General features: G+C 34.3%; 1 long non-coding RNA gene across 1 annotated transcript; it reads left to right on the top strand.

Annotated features, from left to right (window-relative positions):
* The first annotated feature begins 8504 nt into the window (after nt 1–8504).
* Nucleotides 8505–10125, top strand: LOC107466144 (uncharacterized). Its single transcript, XR_008002332.1, has 3 exons — nt 8505–8829; nt 9757–9799; nt 10049–10125. It is a non-coding gene; the product is annotated as an uncharacterized LOC107466144 (long non-coding RNA).
* The last annotated feature ends 1510 nt before the right edge of the window (nt 10126–11635 follow it).

Raw genomic sequence — 11635 nt, 5'->3', positions numbered from 1 at the left:
AAATATAAAATTATTAAAATTATTTTATATTATATATTAATCTAATCTAACTTATAAAATCCATCATTATAAACCTCAAAATAAACTGGCAGGTTCTCATACTAAGACCAGTGAATCAATACGATTAACTGATTATAGACTAATTAAATTTAAAACTACTCACTTAACTATTTTGAATAATGTTTAATTATTCTGTTGGTCCCTATAGTTTCGTAAAATTTTTAATTAGGTCTCTATACTTTTTTTTTCTTTTTAATTGGATCCTGCACCAATTTTTTTTCAGTTAGATCCCTCTTGATAGTAATTAGCTTAATTGTATAGGAACCCAACTAAAAAAAAAATTGGTGCAGGGACTCAAATAAAAAGAAAAAAAATGTAAAAACTCAATTAAAAAAATAATTGGTGCAGGGACCCAATTAAAAGTAAAAAAGTATAAGGACATAATTAAAAATTTCGCAAAACTATAAGGACCAATAGAATAATTAAACCTTTAAATAATAATATATCATAAATTCATCCTTCTAATTTTTAAACAAAAACTAATANAATCAATTAAATTTAAAATTTAACTACTTTTAATTTAAAAAAATAAAATCAATGAGTAATGATTTTATTTATTTTAAAAATATAACAATTATTCACTAATAGTAACTAATATATTAATAAATTATAATTAATTTGATTTAATACAATTATTTATATGTGTTTGCATACTTTTAAAGTTAGAATGCTTTTCAAAGTTAATTTATATTTTATCAAAATTTTAAAATCTAACCTAACTTCATATACTGATAAAATTCAAATTTACTCTTATATTTGTGTATGTTATGATTTTTTAAATTTTAAAAATTATTATTTCTTGTGCTTATTAGAAAATTTTTAATTTATTTTAAATTTAATTTACCAAATTTAGGTGCTACAATTTTTAAAAAGATATTTTTTAAAAGTAAAATTTAATAAGCTATTTTCAATAATTAAAGATTTTAACAAATTAATAATTAAAAATTTAATAATATTTTATTGAAATTCCTATATAAGTATGAAAATCATTATTGAATTTGAAAAAGTAATATAATTATTAAATTATATTTTTTATAATAGATTGTTTCAATATGAAATAAAGATAGTAAAAATATAACTAGTATTAGTGTTAAGGGTGGCAAAACGAACCAAACCCACCAGGTCAATCCATCAAAAACGCCAAAAATGGAAGATTGGTGTGAGATTTTGAACCTACCAATCTGAAAAAGCTCGCCAAATCCACTCGTCGAACCTGCGAGCTTTGTCAGGATAGGACGGACTGGCCCGACGGGCTTTCATTATTTTTTTAAGAATATTTTAGTAATTTTGCCAACAATATAAATGCTTAAAAAAAAGAGATTAGGGTTTCAATTTTTCTCTCTCATAGCCACACACCCACACTCTCTTCGTCTCTCTCACACCCCACTCCCTTTTCCTTTTTTTCTTCTCCCTTTTTGTGAGAAAGACGGAGAGAGTATGAGTGTGTGGCTGTAAGGAAGGAAAATTGAAACCCTGATTCCTTTTCTTTAGGAATTTATATTGTTAGTAAAATTATCAAAATGTGCTTAAAAAGTAGCATTGAAAGTTCGACGGTGCAGGTTTGGCAAGCTTTTTCAAATTGGCGGTTCAAGATCTCACCTCAACCCGCCTTTTTTGGCGGATTGACCAAGCGGGTTCGAATCGTAACTACAAAAAAATGATGAGTACCATCAGATTTTCTATTGGAAAAATGAAAAAAATCGACAGTAATTAAAATACCGTCGGATTTACGGTCGAAAGGAATCAGACGGTATAAATGTAAAACTCGAGTGATTAGTAAATAATTAGTGAATAAATTAGTATTAATCATGAAAATTAGAGATTAGAATTTTATAGTTTAATGTGGTTGAGTTAATTAAAATATGAATTTAGACACTAATTTTAAAAAATTTGGCCCAAAATTGGGTTGAATGGACCGAATCGAGCGAACCGGGCCTGTATTGGGCCCAAGACCCAATCCACTCACCCTTAAATATAACATTCAGCTTCTTCTTCCCATATGAATAAGGAAGCACGCTGAAAGAGAGATTGGAGGAAGCAAACCCTAGGTTCCAATTTCAATTCAGAGCTCCGATCACTATACCGTTTGAGACCACTTGTTCATCACGTTGAGCTCTACAAATCCCATAGAACAATTTGGTAAGTACCTTAGTATTTTCTTCTAAGCCACTCTCTCCTAGTTTTGAAAATTTGAGGATTTATTTTGAAGAATTATGTAATTTTGGTGCCTTAGGATCAAATTAATCTTGTGGGCTTGCCAGGTCTTATCCCAAACTTCTGTTGGTAAGCTAATAAATGTTTAATCCTTGTAAACTTACTGAATTTGTGAATCCTAAGGTAATTCTATTGTTGTTGTATGAAAATCTGGATTGAATTATGTATTTGGAAACAAATTGGTGGAGTTGGAAACTTGATATTGGATTTTGGAGAGACGAAGACCCGTTCGGTGTGACCTTGTAAGCTTGGACTTTTTGGAACGGTGACAAATGGTGACGTTCCAGGTTTTACAAGGGATTGGCCAAGGTATGGTTTTGCTTTCTCATATATAATATGTATGGTATCTTGAAACCTCAGGATAAATGACTATAGAATAAGTTGAATATGTGTTTGGAGCATATTTAATGATTTTAGTTGTCAATGTATGTTAAAATAATGAGGTATGATCAGATTAATGATTCATTGATGTGAATGTAGTTGGTGTTGGTAAAGTAAATTGGTGAATGATGATTTTGATACTAATGGATGAGGATTTTGAATGTGAACATATGAATGCTAATAAATTGATAAATATTGGGTCGGAGGCCATGAAATTGGTCTAGAGGCTAGAAAAAGGTAAGAAAGGCAAATGATACTTGTATAAGCAATGATAATGATGATATTGAATTTATATTAATGATGCTTGTATGAATGATGATTTATGTATGGCTTGAGTTGAAGAGGGTTAAGAGAGTTGATAATGAGAATTGATTAGGTATATTTTGGGACATGAATTGGACATTAAAATGTGACTTGGTATGATTAGATATTGTCAAAAAGGCTTAGAGTTTTGGTGTTGAGAAATAAGATTGGTGAAAATAGAGGTTTGATAAGTTTTGTAAAAATTGATTTTTGGCCAAACATCGGTGAGCCATAACTTGACTTTCGGACCCCCAAATTGTTTCAAACTTATTTCATATAAAAATTGAGTCCGTGGAGTTTACGCCATTCAAAGAATGGATGAAAAATATTTTCAAACAAGAAAGTTATGCATGTCGGAAGTTTGGAGTGGAAAGTTGAAAATTCTGTAATATTCAACACTTTTACCAATCTGCAGATCTGGTGTACGCGACCACTGCACGTGATGTGATCAACCCTCTCGGGTTGGGCATCTCGCGTACGTGAGCAGGGTGCTTGCGTACGCGAGCAAGGAAAAAACTCACCCATGCGTACGCGTGGCCCACACGTTACGTGTGCCCCCTGAAATTAGCAAAGTGAGTTTTGTGTTTTACAATGTAATTTTGAACCTCTATTTTCACTTTTTCTAGCCCTTAAAACTTTTTTGTAAGCTTAGTGATGAGGTAAAGTTAAGGAAGGTGAGGTAGCTTGGAAGTGAAGAAAGGTTTGGGTGATAAATTATGGTTGAAGAAGTGTAAAATTGATAATGATGTATGGTTAATGACAAGTTAAGAATGATAAGATTTTATTTACGATGTGATTGTATTGAGAGGTAAATGTTGAGAGTGGCAATGACCAGGTATGGCCGGAATGGCTGAGATGGCAGGGTCTGGGTGTGATCCCACCTGCGAGTTAACTTAAAACTTTATCGAGTGGCAAGTTGAGGATGGAGGATTTCCTCTCTTTTTGTGATGTGAATTGTGTGGCAAGTTGAGGACGGATGATTTCCTCTCTTGTCGTGATGGGGATGTGGAGAAGGTGGAAAGGCACTCTCCTTCATATTGTTTCCCCCACATTCTTCTCTAGTTGCAAGGTGGATAGGTATGCTCCTTTGATGTGGAAAGACACTCTCCTTCGTATATCCTCCATGAGATGGTGGAAAGGAACGCTCTTTTGATGTGGAAAGGCACTCTCCTTTATTTATGATCCTCCTGAAGATGAGCACCCTAGAGACAAATGCATGGATTAGCTACCAGATGTGCCAGGTTCTGACGATTTAACCGACACGCGAGCTCACGGCCAGTAGGACAGGTATGCATCATGTTGAATTTGTTTGCTTTGTTTGGATGTGCATACTTGTTTTGGTTTGCCTATCTGATAAATTCTGTATAACTGCTAATTGTGATACTTATTGTAACTGTTCTTTAAATATGTTTTCCTTGTATTTGCTTGTATTTGTGATTGTCTTTCTGTTTTGAGTACTGTGGTGGTGGACTAATAATAATGATAATTTGTTTTGAAATGGGCTGGAGGTCGGGTTGAGTTTATTTGGGCCAGAGGTCGAGCTAGTTTGATTTGGACCATAGGTCGTGATCGGTTGGGTCAGTAGTAAGGGGTAAAGTTAAATGAGACAGAAAGTAAACTGCAGAGTTATATTGTGACTTGGGTACCTTAGAGAGTTTTACCAAATTTATGGTTCAGTTTATTCCTTAAAGTTTTATAATCTGAGTGTCGACGTTTGATGTGGAGATTTATACCAGTTCGAAATTTAACCAAATAATTTCATTTTGAGCATAGCCCAAACCGAGAATCGATCCTCAAATCAAAGTTTAATTTTTGGTTGTCACAAGTCCAACCCAATAAAACTAACCGAGAGTATTAGTCTCAGGTCGTTCTCCCTAGGAATTGCAATCGAATGCCTAATTAATGGTTATGAAGTTCAAAGGAGTTGGGTTGACAAAACATGAATTTAAATGACAAGAAAAGTAAATCAAGCAATTAAAGATAACAAATAATAAAAAGAGGTATTCATAGCAAGGATTGAGAATCTAGGCTTTCTATCCTAGTCATTAATCATACAACAATTAACAAGAGCTAATCCTATTTAGTCATCTCCAAATAGGAAGAAGGTATAATGTTAACTTCACTTGAGAGAAAGTCAAATAAGACTAGTTAATCTCAATCTAAAAGTCCTAATCAACTTACTAATTGAATTAGCAAGAGATTAGAGTCAATGAAAACAATATCAACTAACAACTCTAGATCACCAACATGAGTTGGGTGTTAATGACTCAAGATTGCCTAATTTCTCTTTCCAAGCCAAGAATGCTCAAAAAGCTACTCTAAACTTAAGCCAAGCATTTTGTCAAACACTTGGTAGGCATAAAAGGAAATCATGAAAAATTACAAGAATAATAAAATCTACAACTACCCAATGCAAGAAATTAACAATAACAACTAAGAAGAGCACATTAAACATAAAATGAAAATTAACAAGAGTTCATGAAGATAAAAGTAACCAAAATGAGAAATTAACAAGAAGAAATAGGAAAATCAAGACAATAGCACAAGGAATTGTAAAGAAAACAAGATGGAAACAAGAAATTAAACCTAGATCTAAGAGAAATTAACCTAATTCTAACCTAATTCTAGATAGAAGAGGGAGCTTCTCTCTCTAGAAAACTACCTAAAGCATCATCCTAGCTAATCTAACTGCTCCCCTTGTCCAATCTTGAATTCTGCATCAAATAGCCTCAGAAATGAGTTGGATTTGGGCCTGGAAAGCTCAGAAATTGCCCCCAGCGAATTCACTTTAATGAGGTCATGTGATCAGCATCACGCATGCGCGTGGTCGACGTGTGCACGTCGCTAGCAAATTCCCTCCTCACTCGTACGCGTGGGTGACGCATGCGCGTGGCTTTCAATTCTCCAAATGCTCATTTCTTCATGAATTCTCCACTTTGCATGCTTTTTTCTTCACGTTTTCCATCCAATACTTGCCTTATGAATCTGAAATTACTCATCAAATATATCAAGGCATCAAATGGAATTAAAGTGAATTAAATTTGGCTATTTTAAGGCCTAAAAAGCATGTTTTCACACTTAAGCACAAATTTAGGGAGAATTACAAAACAATGCTATTTTAATTTATTGAATAAATGTGGGATATGTTGATAAAATCCCCTAAATTAAGCACAAGATAAATCACAAAATTGGAGTTTATCAAACCTCCCCACACTTAAACTAAGCATATCCTCATGCTAAACTCAAGAAAGAAACAAAGAGTATCAACATTTATTCAATGCAAACTATCTATATGCAATCTACCTACATGTAATCTATCTACATGCAATCTATCTACATGAATACAACTACTTAGTCAAAATAAATCAAGTTCCAAGAATACATATATGCACATGAGGGCTAAAGGTATTAACAACCAAGTCAAACCCATAATTGAATTGAGTTAGTAAAAAGATTTTACAAACTTGCAAGAAAAGAGATGATCATGGGTGGAAACATGTAATTGACCAATCGAACCCTCACCGGATGTGTATCTGCTCTTGTCGCTCAAGTGTATAGGGTTGATGTAACACCCTAATTAGCCTAAACTTAACCTCGCATCGTAAAGCAAAGGTAAATCAGAGATTACGATAGTTCTGAGCTCATACATATAATATATAGAAGAAATAATGTTATCTAGAAGCCTGATGAAAGGTATAGCTCTAACACAGGATTTCAAAAGCGCAAAACATACTAACAGAGCTACTAACTTAAGGCCCAAGAAACAGATGTGATATAACAAAAGAATAGTATATAATATCATAAGAAACTAACCACCACTCGCGGAGTATAAGCCGGCGAGCTATATACAGACCAAAAGAAACAGACAGTAAAAACAACTTATACAAAGTTTGTTCTCTCAAATACAAGTCTCTAGGCAAAACAAAATACAAGAGTGAGAGACATATACAAAATGAATAAAAAAGATTTAAAAGATATCCAGATCCTCCACTTCCGTCACCAATCAAACAACTCACTGAGGTGGGTTGCGACCTGCATTTAGAAAAATACAACAGAAAGATGGTATGATAACCGGAGGTTCTCAATATGGTAACAGTGCCTAGTGATATAGGATATAAGACCCCGGGACGCCAAAGGCAATCCTAGACTCCATATCTATCACAAGAATTCAAACTTAAAGCATTCTAAAACAAATAAGCATAATTATATAAATCTTAACATAACTAAACAGGGTACTATATCTTAGGGGATTTTCTAATCTAATCAAACACCGTTGTCCCACAACCTTCACCAACCGATCCTCCATGCGATTTCATCACCACTGCCTTCCGAACCTCCTCAATCCCAGTAGAAAGCACAAGTATATACAATACAAGTAAAACATAGGTAGAAGCATATAAGGCAAGTAATACAAATATCAATTAAGCATGTTACACAAATAGGCAAATAATTACAAGTCGGCAAAGCATACAAATAGATAGAAAATGCACATGATGAATGCCTACCCTATTGGCTGTGTGATGAGCGGATAATTTGTACGCTTTTTGGCATTGTTTTTAGTATGTTTTTAGTATGATCTAGTTGGTTTTTAGTATATTTTTATTAGTTTTTAGTTAAAATTCACTTTTCTGGACTTTACTATGAGTTTGTGTATTTTTCTATGATTTCAGGTATTTTCTGGCTGAAATTGAGGGACCTGAGCAAAAATCTGATTCAGAGACTGAATAGGACTACAGATGCTGTTGGATTCTGACCTCCCTGCACTCGAAGTGGATTTTCTGGAGCTACAGAAGCCCAATTGGCGCGCTCTCAACGGCGTTGAAAAGTAGACATCCTGGGCTTTCCAGCAATATATGATAGTCCATACTTTTCCCAAGATTTTATGGCCTAAACCGGCGTTCAAAGTCACCCTCAGAATTTCCAGCGTTAAACGCCGGAACTGGCACCAAAATGGGAGTTAAACGCCCAAACTGGCACAAAAGCTGGTGTTTAACTCCAAGAAGAGCCTCTACACGAAAATGCTTCAATGCTCAGCCCAAACACACACCAAGTAGGCCCGGAAGTGGATTTTTATGTCATTTACTCATCTCTGTACACCCTAGGCTACTAGTTCTCTATATATAGGACCTTTTACTATTGTATTTTAATCTTTGGACATCTAGTTCTTAGATATCTGGGTAGTTATCTTTATGCTATCTTAGATCATTGGGAGGCTGGCCATTCGGCCATGCCTAGACCCTGTACTTATGTATTTTCAACGGTGGAGTTTCTACACACCATAGATTAAGGTGTGGAGTTCTGCTGTACCTCGAGTATTAATGCAATTACTATTCACTACAAAAAAAAGAGTTTAAAATGGCATTAATATTACGGCGGTTTTAAAGAACCACCTTAATAACCGGTTATTATGTCATTTTTAGTTGCTTCCATAATGAACTTTGAGTTTGGTGACGGTTCAAGTGATTATGGCGGTTTTGAACTGCCGTTTTCACACGTATATAATATAAAAATTTACAGTAACCCTAGCTTGAAACAGATGAGGGCTCGCTTTACAATTTCCCTTCTATCCCTGATCTCCTTCATCTCTCTCCGTAGCTACCTCTTCAATCTCCACCGTCGCTTCCTCTTCAACCTCCACTATCGCTTCCTCTTCAACCTTTCACCATCCCTTGTTCTAGGCTACATTCACCTTAGATCTCTGATCTCAGATATCAGATCTCAACCTTTCAACCTTTCATCCTCCCTTCTTTCGGATCTCAGATCTTCCGTCGACGCTGCTCATTGCCACTAGTTACTACACTCCTTCACGCCGCCGAGCTTGTTGTTGCCGCCGACGGCTCTTTCTCGCCATTGCTACTCAGCTTCTTTGAGGTTATTCTAATGTTTTATGCTGCATGTTCACGAATCTTCACTTAACATCTCTTTTTCCTTTTGATTTTCCTTTTCTGCACTTCACACTTTGCACTTCGCACTTCCTTTTGAGGTTATATTTGATTTAATAATGTCGTAGAGGATAATCTGGGAAGAAGAATGCTGTAAGAATAAGCAAAAACATTTAGATTTAGTTGATAGTATTCTCGTAGGGGATATTTGAATTGGGATTTATGTTGCAGACCTAAAATTATTTGTCGCCTTCCCTAAAAAATTGTTAGGTTAGTTCAATATCATAAATTAATTTGTATGTTACAAGACATTTTACTTCAAAGTTTAAATTGGTGAGCTCGTTCAATTGTTTTATTGAAGACTAAATCTGCTGAAAGGTTCACAGTTGGAATCTAAAACAGGTTTAGGCTTAAATAAGTGCAACAGATCAAATTTACTTGAACATGGTTTCTTTGATTTTTAACAAAGTAGTATCTCTTGTTTTCAAGATTTTGTAAAAAGAGAGGAATGATTATTGATATTTCATCTATAATATTACGTTTAATTTCTTAAGTGTTCTCAAGAAATATGTAACAATTAGCACATTAAAATTGTTGAAAACAATAAATAGTATATATCTTATTAGTTAGTAACCATGTGAAGCTTTGTGGTGCCATATTTTAGGTTTAATTTCCATGAATGCTAAATCAAGTACTATTAACATCATTATTGTAATTTTATTACTTTAAGAATGCTCCTGATGCAGCAGTGATTGCCAAATGCCAAATGCCTAAACTGTTTAATACACTAACAGCAGGTAGTTTTGATTTAAATTTGTTTTTAAACTTCTAATAATTCATCAACATGATTGCAGTCATCCTGAATTTGCTTCTTTCTATTTTAATAAACTAAATGTTAGCTGCTTTGTGTTTGCAGAAGGAAACACCACTAGGTTTGACCACACGATCTGCTCACCTAGGTAGTTATAAATGAGTAATTTCTGTAGTTGTTTAGCTCTGCTGCCCTTGTTCTGTTCAATATTTTTTGCATTAACTGAACATTTATTTTTTTATTCATTTATATCTTTTGGATAAATTCTAGAAATCAAAATATGCCCTTGCTCTGTAAATGAGTTCGAGTCATCCGTTCTTGCTTTTTTTTAACTGTTTGTTGTAATTTTAATTATTTTCAGTTGAGCAATGTATGTCTAATTTAATTTCTTGTTCAGTGTTCAACATTGAATGAAGAAAAAATATTTGAAGTTCAGGACAGCTTATCACTATTTCCTTTAGGCTGGATACATGTAAGCTCCATTATCTTGACTGTCACTTATTCATTCTTAGCTCTGATGGGGATTGAACCATCAATGTTTTCCCCAATAATAAATAGTTAGATACAACTGAAGATAGTATAAGCTGCTCTTCTGTTCTTTTTTCTTTTTCCAACAAAATCACAACTTGCAACGTACAGTCAGCAAAGGCCACTACAAAAAAACTGGTTTAAAACAACATTGTTATTAGGGCGGTTCTTTATAAATGCCATAATTTTCTTCTTTATTTTCGGTGGTACATGTTGTCGTAACTTTCATGTTGAATATGGCAGTTTTTGTGATTTCGGCGGTTAGAACCACTGCCGATATATTCTTTTATTAATTAAAGAAAGACCTCATTTATGCAAACCTAGCTTAGCAAGTAGAGTGCGCGAGAAGAAATGAATTGATTTGAGTATAGCAAAGCTAAATCATCTTCCTGTCATGTATTTACTTTGTCGTAACAAAGAGCTTCAATAAATCTTTTTCATGGTGCAGGTTTTGGAGAAGGATTTGGGCTATATTTAGATTCTTTATTGCTTTAGGAAGAAGTACACTGTCCTTTCTTTTGGCAAATGGTTTTGATACCCTTGATGATCCACTAGAAGATTTCATCAGGTTTAATTTCTACTGATGTTATTCCTTTAGAATGTCAGGTTTCTTACAGTTCTATTAATCTTATTATTAGTAGCTTTGTGCTGAGCTTACTAGTAGTTTTGTTGTAGTACTTGACCAAGATAATTATTATTAATAGGTATTTTTGGTTAGTATTTACGAACATTGGATCATCAGTTCATTATAATAAACCGTATAGACTATCCCATTTCTCCTTTTTCCATCAAATTTGTAACACCCTAATATTCAAATCCTTATGCTCGAGTCATAAGTCAATGATATTACGGTGGTACGACTCTCAGGTGGATTTTTAAATATATAAACATAGGTAATTTCGAAAGGAGTATTAATCGAGAAGCCTGAAAAGAGTAGAAATAAAATCGCGAAGACGTATCACTCACGTTTCGACAACGGAAAGATAAAACGTGAAGCCGAAAGCGATATATGGACAAGGCATAAAGGAGATTAAGAGATAGATAACAGATAGATATATATAACATAAGTAAATAGCCACTAGTCGCGACCCGCGAAGTTTAGGCCGGCTAGGGTACAGTATGAAAGTAACTGACAACAGTACATCCTAATCTCTCCCAAAGGAAAGATAAGAGCCTCTATAGGCAAGTTCCAAAAGAGTTCAACACATAATATAATATCTTCAAAACAAATGTGGAGAGATTCTAAGCAAAACACAAAGTAGAGAAAATAAAGATCTTCGCCGGCTCTCAGACGAACCACAGCTCACTTCTGAGCACCTGGACCTGTATCTGAAAAACAAGAGATATATACGGAATGAGAACCCCGAGCCCATGGGTTCCCAGTACGGTAAAAATGCCAAATAAATACAATGCACTGCAATAAAAACTCACTAAGCATCCTAAACTCCTTTTCACC

The sequence above is a fragment of the Arachis duranensis genome, chromosome 9 (assembly GCF_000817695.3).
Source record: "Arachis duranensis cultivar V14167 chromosome 9, aradu.V14167.gnm2.J7QH, whole genome shotgun sequence".
Classification (NCBI taxonomy): domain Eukaryota; kingdom Viridiplantae; phylum Streptophyta; class Magnoliopsida; order Fabales; family Fabaceae; genus Arachis; species Arachis duranensis.
The sequence above is the reverse complement of the archived record's forward strand: the minus strand, read 5'-3'. Positions and strand labels throughout refer to the sequence as shown.